Here is a 13418-nt window from a genome sequence, read left to right as displayed (position 1 = left end):
AGAACACTTTGGCGCAAATAAAGTGGTGTCGAGAAGATGTAGAGAAGAGCGTTGATGTTTGGAAACTATAATATGGTACGATGAATCTTCTTTTATCTAATTCCACCAACAAGTGCTGTTTACGTATGGGGACGTCGAAAGATAATTATGCTCTGAACTGTATATTCCCTTCCGTGAAATATGACGATGGCTTTGCTACACTGTAAGGAAGTGTATCCTAGTATTCCCATGATTACGCACATATTCAGAGCAGATATCCTCGCTAAGGAAATTGAGTGCTTTTTTCATGAGATATGAGATTATGTTCTTCGGAAATAATTTGTGGTTCATGTTCCACATTATACTACGAATTAGAGCTGTTCTGTAGACTGACGATGGTCCCAAAGTCTATTAATCATGCATGTTACATTTCCTTCAGGTCTATCTGCGTGTGATTATAAGGAGGTTGGCAATCCTACGCCAGAAATATTGACCATTGGTTAATGTGCAGACACTTCAAGATGGCGACTCTCGTGGAGTACTGAACACGTGATGAGGTACACACTGTTATTCGATTTCTGTGGTCAAGACATCAGCGGCAGAAATCCGCTGTTAACTAATTGCTGTGTATAGTGAAACGGTAATGAATCGCAACAATGTGGCGAAATAGGTTCGGCTGTTTCCGGAGGTAAGATTGTCAATCTCCAACATTCAACACCGGAAACAGCAATTCGATGTCATGGTCTAAATTGTGATGGGCAGTGGGAATATTCCCGGTGGGAAGGAAAATAAAAAATGGGAATATTCCCGGGTTCTTACCCTGGCATGTAAATTCCCGGGAAGGAATTTATTTCAATTTCTCTACTTTATATTCCAAATTACGAAAACCGTATGACTAATTACTTTATTTTCATTTATTATAATTTACTTCTAGGCTTTAAATAATTTGGAGGTTAAAAAACTAAAATTCGTTGACTGTACTTTATATAACTAATCATATGATTTATTAGTTCCATTTACATTTGCACTAAAAAGTAGCAAAGTACTAATTTACAAATGATGAAGAGAAACCAGTTTGTAAAGTAATGTAAAAATTATGTAGAAATAGATATGAAGTACTATTAATACACCCCGATGCACCGTTAGTAATAGACGTCGGTCTGTCTCCTGTCTCTGACTCGGATTTCTGAAGAGGTACACGGACTCCTCTTACATGTGAATTGACGCATGAAATTTCGAGAAAGACTGTAGGTAGGAAGAAAGGTCGTGTGTGGCAATGTTACGTGCTAAATTATAAAGATAAATCAGTACCTTGCAAATTTTGTAAAGATAAATATGTATGCGCAAATGTAGCGGTGTAAAAATATTTGGAGAATATACCATTTTTTCCACATATTTACTTTCATAGAACACATTGCAAGTAAATATACATGTATCTGTTTTCTTTAAATATAAAACATTAATACAGTAACATAGTACCGTTCAGAACATACATTTTAAAGAATCCTCTGGAGACAATTGCAATAATGGGAAGGAATTTATTTCCATTTCTTTGCTTTATCTTGCAAATCATAAGAAAAATATGACTAATTACTTTATTTTGATTTACTATCATTTACTTCTAGGCTCTAAATAATTTAAAGGTTAAAAAAATTAAAATTCGTTGACTTTACTATGATTTTTTAAATCTTTCATTTCCATTTGCACTAAAAAGTAGCAAAGTACTAATTTACCAATAATGAAAATTAACCAGTTCGTAAAATTATGTAAAAATAGAGATGAAGTGCTATTAATACACCCCGAACCACCGTTAGTAATAGATGTCGGTCTGTCTCTTGTCTCTGACTCGAATTTCTGAAGAGGTACTCGAACTTCTCTTACATGTGAATTAACGCATGAAATTTCGAGAAAGACTGTAGGTAGGAAGAATGGTCGTGTGTGGCAATGTTACGTGCAAAATTATAAAGACAGGTCAGTATCTTGCAAGTATTGTGAACATAAATATGTATGCATAAATGTTTATAAAATGGTGAGACATATGTTCTCTGGCAGTTACCCAACCAAATTAGTTTATAATATTTAAAAATTTAATATGTTTATAATATCAGTAGTGGAGTCAAGTTTAGAAAATCCGCTTACATATAAATTTAAACTGTTTAGCGATGTAAAAGTATTTGAACTTACTATACAATTTTTTCCACATATTTACTTGCATAGAACATTTTGTAAGTAAATATACACTTATGTGTACTCTTAAAATATAATACAATATTAATAAAATAGCATAATACCGTTCAGAATATACATTTTAAAGAATCCTCTGGAGATAACAGCAATAATATACGGTGATAAGAAACGAATTTGCCGTTGAAATCACAATGTAATAATAGAATTCAATTTTCTTTGTGTTTGTACATAAATTCCCGGAATATTACCATTTTGGGGAATTTTCCCTGGGAATATTCCCGAAAAATATCTTCCCGGGAATTTACCCATCACTATGCCGGCTAGGCTAAAGCAGACGTTGATGATGAGACATGAAGGAAATTGTGGAATGAAAAAGTAAGAGGAAACGGGAGAACCCCGCAAAAACACACGCACACTCTGTTTTCCCACCACAAAGATCAGTTGGCGCGAGCTGGGATCGAACCAAGGACCCAGGCTCTACCACGAAGCCACCGCGGCTCCCATGTGACATTTCATAAGCATTTCAATACAATACAAAGATACTATTCGATTTAATTTACTTATATTTATAATATTGGGTATAAATTATACGTGGAGGTTTACAAGAAAAATACGACCGTACGACTAATCGATTACGAAGCCCAATATAACTTCCCCCTTTAAACAACACAATGTAAATTTGCTACTTTTCTTAAAACACTCAAAGAAAAAAGCTGCATTTACGACACGTACTTAAATATTATAAGGAGGACTAATTTTTCTTAAAACGAATATCTTAAAATAATTGATTAGATTAAACTTAAATGCCGTAGTAATAAAATGGAGAAACATTTAAAGATTATGACTCCTAGCCACTACTGGGGGAGTCGGTGGCTCAGTGGTAGCGCGTTCACTTCCGGTGCTTGGGGTCCCCGGTTCGATTCCAATTCGCGCCGTGTGGACTTTGTGGTGGACAAAAACCGCGCTCGTGGGTTTTCTCGTGATTCTCCTGTTTCTTCCTACTTTCTTCATTCCACCATTTCATTGATCTCTCATCATCACCGTCTCCTTCAGCTTAACCGGCATAACGTGGGACGTAAAACTTTCCATTTCATTTCATTTTTCCTAGCCTGTACTATAAAATGATTATGAATAAGTATAAAAGAATAACTTTGTAAAGTATATGTTAGAACATATTCAATATATTGACATTACAACAAGGAACGGAGTATTCATAATTTATTTCATATCACAGTCATTAAGATATTCATTTTAATTCATTATTTATATTTCCACATTCATCAATAATCGTAAGAATATTGAATGGTTCATTCATTTAATTCTACAGGGTGTCCAATATACAATGCAACCCTGAGTTTGGGATAGTAGAACTTTTGAACGTGAAGCATAAACAAATAAGGGTTACACCAAAATGAAGCCTTGTTCATGCATATATTTTTAAACTAGGAAGCAGCGATTGAAGTACATTAGGAATCACAGATGACGTCAGATGTAACCAAAGGTGTAAATCATTTTTTTTTATAAAACACGTAAATTGACTCATAACTTATACGTATAGATGTTCAGTCGTTAATTTTCAGTTTGTTTAGTTGGAGTAGCTTGGAAACTATGGAGCAGAAAAGACTTTATCATTTTCACCGATAACTAATCGGATGGAGCCTCTGTAAGAGGGAACTAGGAAAATCGTAGTTTTCATAAATTAGCACTCTGAAGTGGCAACTCTGCTGATGTTTCAGTGCATCAAAAGGTGTGTTAAGGGTCTGTCTACATTATGCAATTCCTGAAAGAACGAAAAAGAAACTTTGAAATTATCATGACAAAACTTTTATTTATATGCACCCAGCAACGTATACCTTACACCAACGGTATAACGAGGTGCCAACGGTCTGATTGGTATAAGGAGGAGATACCATACTACAGTGAAACCTGTCTTCAGCGGAATCGAGCGGGACTCGCAAAAATTTCCGTTAAAGACAGGTTTCCGCTTAATGGAGATAGACCTTTCCGTTAAAAAAATATATATGCTTATAACGGACATAATGAGAAAATATATTGATGTACGCAACTTGTTCAATTACAGTACTTTTTCCTTCTACGGATTAATACCCAAAAAAACTTAAAATAAACACAAAATATGCTGTGCACACTTTCCTTTATTTTTCCCAATAGTCAAGCAGGATTTTTTGCATACATTGCTACTACTTGGCTGCGGTACACTTCAGGACACAGAAAAGCTTTCTCTGGAATTTTGAAAGTCCTCTGAACTCTTTCCTCCTTGTTTTCACGACACGTGATGGAGATATATAACTTCTGCTTTACCTCAATTCCTTTTTACCGGAACTTTGTTTTGTCAGTTTTCTTCTCATTTTTGTTGGCTGTCGCTAGTTGCTACACAAGCGGAACAGAAGTACGCCTACAAAGAAGACTGACAGCTGACATGCTACGTAGGACTAGCGAAAAATTGTGGGAGCTGAATATGAGTAGTGATTGACGAAGGTCAACACTGCCAATAAAGATTTAACAAAAGAACGAAGTATTTATCGCAGACAGTATATGTTTACCCTCTCACAGGATGTTTAAAAATTTTCTAAATGATGTAGTCTGAAACTCAGAATTTTCCGTTAAAGGTTTATTTTGCTTTCCGTTGTCCGCATAACACCGTTTCCGCTTAATAAAGGGACTTTTACATGTCTTTTACTCCAAAATCTATGGGACCATGAAATATTTCCTTTAAGACAGTTTTCCGTTTAATAAAGGGTCCGTTGAAGGCAGGTTTTACTGTATTTTTCGATTGGTATGATAAAATAGTATTTTTTCATACTATTTTATCGTAAATTATTAATTATATAAACTATGTTATTTTTAAGTGACTGAAGAGAGGTAATCTTACAATGATGTTTTAAAAGCTGGCCATTTGGGGGGGGGGCAGGAAATCATTTGTTGGGTCCCGGCCCCGATGGCTCCCCCCGTGGCTACACCCCTGAATATAGAACAAAAAGAGAGAGAAAATTAAAATAATAATTATTATAATCGAACCTCTTAATATTTTAGAATAATTTGAGTGAAAAATGAAAACCACTCAACTGTCTACGTCTTTTGTGTAAACTCAATTTAGATAAATACTGTTGACCTGTATTAGAAATACAAAATAACGGCATCAAACTCCAAGTTATTCGAAGTCTTGCTTGTGAATATGGACTACTAGCATGAATTACCCACTTCGTTGGGTTAAACTTAAAAATAATAATAATGTACTGTATTTCGTTAGTCAGTCACTTTTTCACTATTAGTAAAGCGCTCTCTGATATCATTCATTTTCGATTATTTGTACATTTCTCTCCCCTCCTCCTCCCCAAGTTGCGGGGCTGAATTTGGATTTAAACGGCATCACAAGTGTCACTGCTCGTCTTAGAGACCCCAAAAACTATGGATTCGGCACGAATATCGGTCATTTCAATAAATATATATATATATATATATATATATATATATATATATATATATATATATATATATATATATATATATATATATATATATATATATATCCTTCTCCCTCATATTGCGAAGCACGGCATCGGAAGTGTCATTGTTCATCTCAATGACCTCGAAAACCACAAGTTCGACATTGATAATGGTCATTTTCGATCATTTTTATATATATCTCGCTCCTTTCTCAAGTTGCGGTGCTGGATTTGCATTTAAACGGAATCGGAAGTATCACTGTTCACCTTAGCGACGCCGAAAACTATGGATTCGACACTAATATTTGGTCATTTTTGATCATTATTATGTATCTCCCCCTCCTCTAAGTTACGAGGCTGAATTTGGCCGTAAATGGTACCGGAAGTCTCAGTATTCAACTCAGCGACCTCAAAAACTACGGATTAGAAAATAATATTCGTCACTTTCGATCATTTTTATATATCTCCCCTTCCTCCGCTAAGCTACGGGGCAGAATTTGGATTTAAACATAATCGGAAGTATCATAGTTTATCTCAGCGACCCCCAAAACTATAGATTCCATTTTAATATCGGTCATTTTCGATCATTTTTAAATATCTTTCCTTTTGCTCTCCCCTAAACTGCACCGTCAAAGTGATATAGGTATGACAGAAACCACCTCAGGTCCGATCCTCATCTAAGTTGAAAATGAGATCGAGTTCGGTCGAGTGGTTCAAGAGTTATTAAATTTTATTAATTTTTGTACATTTTCCATCCTCTCCCCTCCTCTTAAGTTCTACCGTCAAAGTGATTTGATAAAACCACCCCAAATCTGCACCTCATCTATGTTGATAATTTGATTGAAATCGATCGGCTGGTTCAAGAGTGATGAAGTCACAAAGACAGTCACTTATTTTTTTATCGTTTTACATATATCTCCCTCCTTCCCTCCCCTACGTTGCACCGTCAAAGTAAGATTATATATATATATCCCCCTCCCCTTCTCCACCCCTAGGTTCGACCATCAAAGTGAAACAAGCTCTTAAAAATTTTTCAGGGAAGAACCTCATACATTTTAAAAATTTGATTGAGATCAGTTCAAGAGTTATTAAGTCACAAACTTAGTCACTTTATTTTTATTTATATTGATTTTTGTACATCTTCCCCTCCTCCTCCTTCCCTACGTTGCTTCGTCAAAGCGAACTGACATATAATATTCCAGGTTTGAACCTCATCTATGTTAAAAAATTGATCGAGATTGGTCGTAAGTCCCCTTTTACCGCTCCCCTAAGTTTTACCGTCAAAGTGAAATGATGAAAACACTTCCAGGCCCAAACCCCATCTATGTTGAAAATTTGATTGGAATCGGTCGGGTGATTCAAGAGATAAGGAGTCACAAAAATAGTCACTTTCAATTTTGTGTAGTATGATGTTATATCGCTCAATCCTCGATGTGCGGTATACCTAAGGAGGCTAAAAGTTATATTGATAAACAATCATTCAATGTATAAGCATCCGCCCATAAAATCAAATTTGCGGTCACATGCACTAAGTTTTGTCAATGTCATGAAAATTTTATTTCGATATTAATTTTATGAGTACACATTAAAAATTTCCAACGGATGCTTGAGTCTCGGAGCCAAGGCCATACCCGTGTAGTCGACACCTGTGGTGTACGGAATTACCGATGTTCAATATTACATTTCTCTTTAGTTTTGCAAGTTTCACTAACATATTTTGAAATGAAATGAAGTATCTAGTTTAACGTCCCACGTTTATGCACCAAGGCTAAAGGGAGACGGTGATGATTGGAAATGACTGAAATGGTGGAATGAAGAAAGTAGGAGGAAACGAAAAAACGCCGAGAAAATCCACGCACACAGTGTTTGTCCACCAAAATTGCTCACATGGTGCAAGATGACACTTCTGTGGCTCGAAAATGAGCAATATCTACAGAAAACGCGAACCCATTCAGAAAACGACATAGTGTAGCTATATGCTACAGGGGCAGATCGACTCACACGGATTGCATAAACTACTGGGAACACATTCACTCCAGCAGCATTTTTACTGAAGCCAAGAAATCCATCTCCTTCATTTTTACATTCTATAAAAAAATCAAATAGTGTCCGTACTTGTGCAAGACTCTCGCGCAATAATCTTGGTCTTGGTCTTGGTCTTGCATGCAAGACTCTTGCAAAAACTGCAAGACCAAGACTCTTGTGCTCATCACTAACTGACTCTATTGTTATACAGGAACGCATTTGTAGCTAGCTTATTTTTTTGTAAAGTATATTTTTATTGACGTAAATTCATTGAGCGGATTATTAAAATTAGGCTACATTAAAAAAAGACAAAACAGAAAGATATGAAATATTTGTAAATTGAAAAACTGGATTTCTGGAAAACAATTAAATCAATGAATAATTTTCTTATGAAAGATATTCAAAGCCAATAACGTACCAAGGAAGAAGCAGGAGCGGAGATCAAGAGATCAAATAATATTACAACAATTAACATTAACAACAGCATGAGAACATTAAAATAATGAAATTGCAACTATGTATACTCATGTCCAAAATGATTGTCGCATATCTATAGCTGTCTTCTTGTAAGGATATAACTTGATAATGATTTTGCAGGGTACTTTTAATACTAATACTGTGTGTGTGATCGGGAATTTTATATTTGTGGTAAATTTCATAAGAAAATAATCATACATACGAAAATTAGAATGAGTAAAACAAAATGTTGCTGAACAGACAAGAAAGTTTTATTTTCGTTTTATTGTTCTTGTTTACTGCTCTTTTGAGATGAAAGTTGCCACATACATGTCTTTGCTGATTATACATTAGAAGAAATATTGGGTGAATTCGTTACCAAATTATATTCCTACAACAACGTATTTATAGACATGCGGCAATAATTTTGGACATGAGTGCAAAGTATTCATTACTAAACTAATGTGATTTCAGCATGGAACGAGGGAATTTTTTCCTAATTAATATTTTGAAAAAAAAGATCACCCACTAAAACTTGCTGGGGGTGGAAAAAAACTGAAATAATGGCAGAATTTTTCAAAATGACTACAATAATTCGTATGTAATCAATTCATATGAAATTACCAGTGGCGGATCTAGGCCCCCAGTTTTTCCAGTGACAAAATAATTTAAGCTATTATTTATATATTTTTGAAAGTTTATATATATACCTATCAGTCTGGTTACTGGCTGGCCCCCAGTTTTTACCTTCTATATCCACCACCGGTAATTACTGGGTAAAATAGTGCTGGTTAATTCCTAATACAGTGAAACCTCTCTTAACGGGCATCTCTCAATAGTGGATACCTTCATAAGAGGACAAACTTTCTTATTCTTCTATCCTCCTGAGGCCCTGCGTAGAGAGGTCTATACATAAATTCTGTGTATTTTATTGTCGTAGCTGGCAACTCTGTGCGTACACATTGTGCTTCTACGATATCTTGGCTCTTAATTCTTACTTTTGCCACCAGATGGCTCGTCTGCATTGGGCACTTCGTTGTCAATCGCTTCTATTGAAAGGAGACTGTAGGCAAAATGGACGCTGTGCCAGAAAGCTCAAAAGGCGAATACTATTTCAGGCTCTTGTAGGTACTGATTAATAGTTCCATTCATATTTGTTCCCTGGATTATGGAATTTAGTTATATGGCATCACTTTGTTGAAAAATTGTTTTCCGAAAGGCAGCTCATATTTTCCGACTATGTAGAATCCTCTATACATTGGGCCGTCAGTACTTATGAGAACATTCAATGTCCATCCAATGCATCACGTTCAGACCATTTTAAAATTAGTTGTACGTGAGCAAATATGTATTTGGGCTTCTACGGTTTCTGTGAATAATATCAGTACTTTTTAATTTCTCTTTCCTGACAGAAACGTGCGCAGGGGGAGGTTACGGGTGTTGAGGAACCCCCGAAATTCAGATTTTTCTTTAAATTTAGTCTAATTTTAGGGGTAATTTTACACGTAAGTTACCTTTAATGAATTTGGACCCTCCCGAAATAAATTCATTCATGAAATAAATTTTGTACTTTTATTTAGCATCTCAAAGCACAAGAATGGATAAATGACTTGGTTTCTAATACCTTGATCTGAAATTTCATTTAATAAGCAGATTTCGTTGTTCATACGAAGCATTAGAAAGATTATTTTTCTTTCGTAATTTTCAATTAAGTGTGAAATTGAAGACTTTTAAATTCCGCTATGGAAATGATTTTGCTGTAATCATGTGCAGTACCGGTAAGTTATTTGAGTGATTGTAATGTAGAATTGTAATTAATATGTTCATTATTGATTCGCAGTATTGTTCTGATAAAGTTTTAATAAAGACGCCTGTTTCATCTTTCGAATTGGCTGTAAGGGAATGAATAATAAGAGTTTGTTTCGTAGCTTTTAAATAGGTTCAAATAACGAAGAAAATAAAAATTGATAATCGAAGAGCTAGTGGTGCACTGGTTAACGTCACCATCACTTGTTCAAGAGCCCCATGGTTCGACTCCCATCCGGGTCATTGAACTGCTTACTAGATTCTTAGAGCACACTTTCTTTCTTTTCTTGCATGTCTCTTAACATGTGTTACTGTTGATTTTCCATACTGTCAGACAGTATTTTAATTAGTTTGAATATTTTCCTTTTCTTGTAGGCGAAACGTATGACACCGGAGGAAATTTTAGATGCTCTGGATAGATCCGATATATCTGATGCGGACACATCTGATGATGAGGACTGGGTATGTGAAGATGTTGGGGCCGAATATTTTACTTCAACAGAAGATGAAGATATTTCAGCAACTGAAGATACACAGAATATCTCAACCGGGAGGCGACGGATTTGGAAGAAGATAAAGTTTGAGCCAAAATGCCGGATACATGCCTCTCTGATGATGATAATACTATCCATGATCCCATTGCTTACTTCTCAAGATTCATCGACGATGAAATATTTCATCTTATCGCTGAGAAAAAAAAACAAACATACTCATCTATCATTGTCATCGTTTCCATTAAAACTTACTGCGACAAAAGTGAAATTTTTTTTTGGTGTTTCCATGTATATGTCTTGTTTTGGCTATCCTAATTTAAGAATGTATTGGCAAAAAGCAACGAAAGTTCCTATTGTGTGCAATACATTCTCAAGAAATCGTTTTTTCTGTCTAAGGTCAAGGCTGAAACTTGTGTTTGATAGTGATATTTCAGTAGAAGAGAAAGGAAAGGATAAGTTGTGGAAAATACGACCTTTGTTAGGTCGGGTCAGATGTGGTTGTCTCGGTATACCTAGGAGCTCTCATGTGTACATTGATGAACAAATCGTGCCATTTAGTGGTAAAACTAAAATAAGACAGTATGTTCCAGGCAAGCCGAATCCTGTTGGCATCAAGCTGTTCGTGTTAGCAAACCATGATGGTTGTGTACTTGATTTCTTTCCATACCAGGGAAAAGGAACACTTACGGAGGAATTTCGCAAACTTGGCATTGATGGATCCTCTGTTGTAAAGTTAATGGAAACAATTCCTCCTGGCACAAGGTTATATTTTGATCGATATTTTACGTCTGTGCAACTAATCGACTTTCTCAATAGCAAGAAAATGCCATCTACAGGAACTATTATCTTAAATAAGCTACCGAATGAAGCAAAGCGTCTCCTCAAATCAGACACTACACTAAAGAAGGAAGGCAGAGGCAGCCATGACATGGTTGTAAAGAGTGATGGTGCTTTGGCACCAGTTAAATGGTATGATAACAGGAGTGTTGTATTGGTATCCAGTGAAGCAGGAATTGAACCATTAGGCACATTTGAGGGGTGGAGCAAGAAGTTGCAGAAACATATTTCAGTACTAATGCCTGCAGTGGTTGCAAAGTATATTAAGTTCATGGGGGAAGTAGATCTATGTGATCGCATGTTGTCATCCTATCGGATGTCATGAAGAACCAAAAAATGGACAATACGCATGATTTTTCATATGTTTGATTTAGCAGTTGTAAATAGTTGGTTTCTTTATACAACGGAATGCAAGAAGCATAAAGTGTTGAAAAAAGAAGTAATGAAACTTCTGGATTTCAAAATTAATATAGCAGAAACACTTATTCACACTGATGAAGATGATTCTCTCGGAAGTAATCAAGAAGATGAAGAAATACGGGCAAGAGAGAGACCTATCAGTCCATTGCCGCCAAAACCGAAACTAGTCTGCGCAGCAAAACATATGCCGGCTATCAATGGAGAGATTAAGCACTATCCCAGATGCAGAAATGAGAAATGTAACAAATTTTCCAGAACGTTATTGCATAGAATGTAATGTCTTTTTGTGTTTGCAGTCAACAAGAAATTATTTCTTGGAATTCCACAGAAACCAATAAGGTCGTGTTAGTCACTGATTGTGGTGACTCCGAAAATAACCTTTAATAAATACGTATAATTTGTAGTGTGTTTTCAAAAATATTCTCAGGTTTAGAGGCATAAACAACTTCAAAATATTAAAGAAGTGTTATCGAATTCTATTTTGTAAATATGAATATGCCTGGAGCAACCATCTGAACTGTCATTTAGAAAAAAAGACACATTTTTGTTTGTTAAAAGTTTCATATTACACATCTTATTCTTCTCATATTAAAAAAAATGCACTATTTCAAGTAAAGGCACAATGTAGAGAATACTCTACACAGTGTCTCACCTGACAGAATAAAGTTTTTAAAAAAAATTCCTAAAGTTTGTGTTTCTTTGTTGGTCTAGGACCCTAATTATCGTTAAAACAAATAGAAATTACTTCAAAAAAATATTGGGCCTCAGGAGGCTATGCCATAAATGTGTGGTATGTGTTATGAGAGAGAACCCTTCTTTTTAGGGACACCTCTCATTTACGGACAAATAATCGTGTTCCATTGATGTCCGTTTTGAGAGGTTTCACTGCCTTACTTAGTTTAATAATAATAATCAGTGGCACAGATCTGTCTTCAACATTGGGGGGGGAGGGGAACGGTAAGACCGTTCCCATATTATATAGGCCCTATATATATATAGATAAAAATAAATGCTCAAATGTGTGAACTTTCTTCATTGAACCTACCACTGCGAAGAGTTGGTATTATTATTACTATTATTATTATTATTAGTAGTAGTAGTAGTAGTAGTAGTATTGCAATAGTTGCGTAACAAAATATACTGTTATCTTTGAGTTTGTTTAAAAATATATATCACTATTCTGAGAGCAACCCCCTTTTATTTTGAACATCCCCCAAGTAAAAATTTCACTGAAGATGAATGTTGAAAAAAATTTGTTCCAAAATTTCCTTCAGGTTCCCACAATACAGTAGGTACGATTTTATCAATGTTACCAAATACAGTATGTTTTGATAAGCTATACGCTTTTCTTACAAACATTTAGTTTATTTAGGTAGGAAAACCATAGCCTCAAGAAAAATCAGAGATTATACTGATTTTAAAAAAAGTCTTGAAAATAAATTGAAATTTAACTTTGTTCTGCGTTAACTTAACAATCTTTGGGGAAGGGTTCTAAATTTCCCATCCACCACAAGACATTGAGATAAAAAGAAATGTAGATAACTGATTAAAAGAATGAATTAAATACTACTACGCAGTACATTCTTTGATTCTGTTTAAAGCGCAACATTACTGAAAAAAAGTGAACAACAGCTTTCAACGCAGCTCGTTTGCATCTTGATTTGAACGTCAGGAGACCTCAGTTCTTCCCCTCAGCTGCCCGCGTTTCCCTTCTCTACTACACAGAGAGCAGTCTATCACGCTCGCTGCT

Source organism: Thermobia domestica, chromosome 7 (genome assembly GCF_964235325.1).
Source record: "Thermobia domestica chromosome 7, izTheDome1.hap1.1, whole genome shotgun sequence".
Classification (NCBI taxonomy): domain Eukaryota; kingdom Metazoa; phylum Arthropoda; class Insecta; order Zygentoma; family Lepismatidae; genus Thermobia; species Thermobia domestica.
This window is presented reverse-complemented; position numbering follows the sequence as displayed.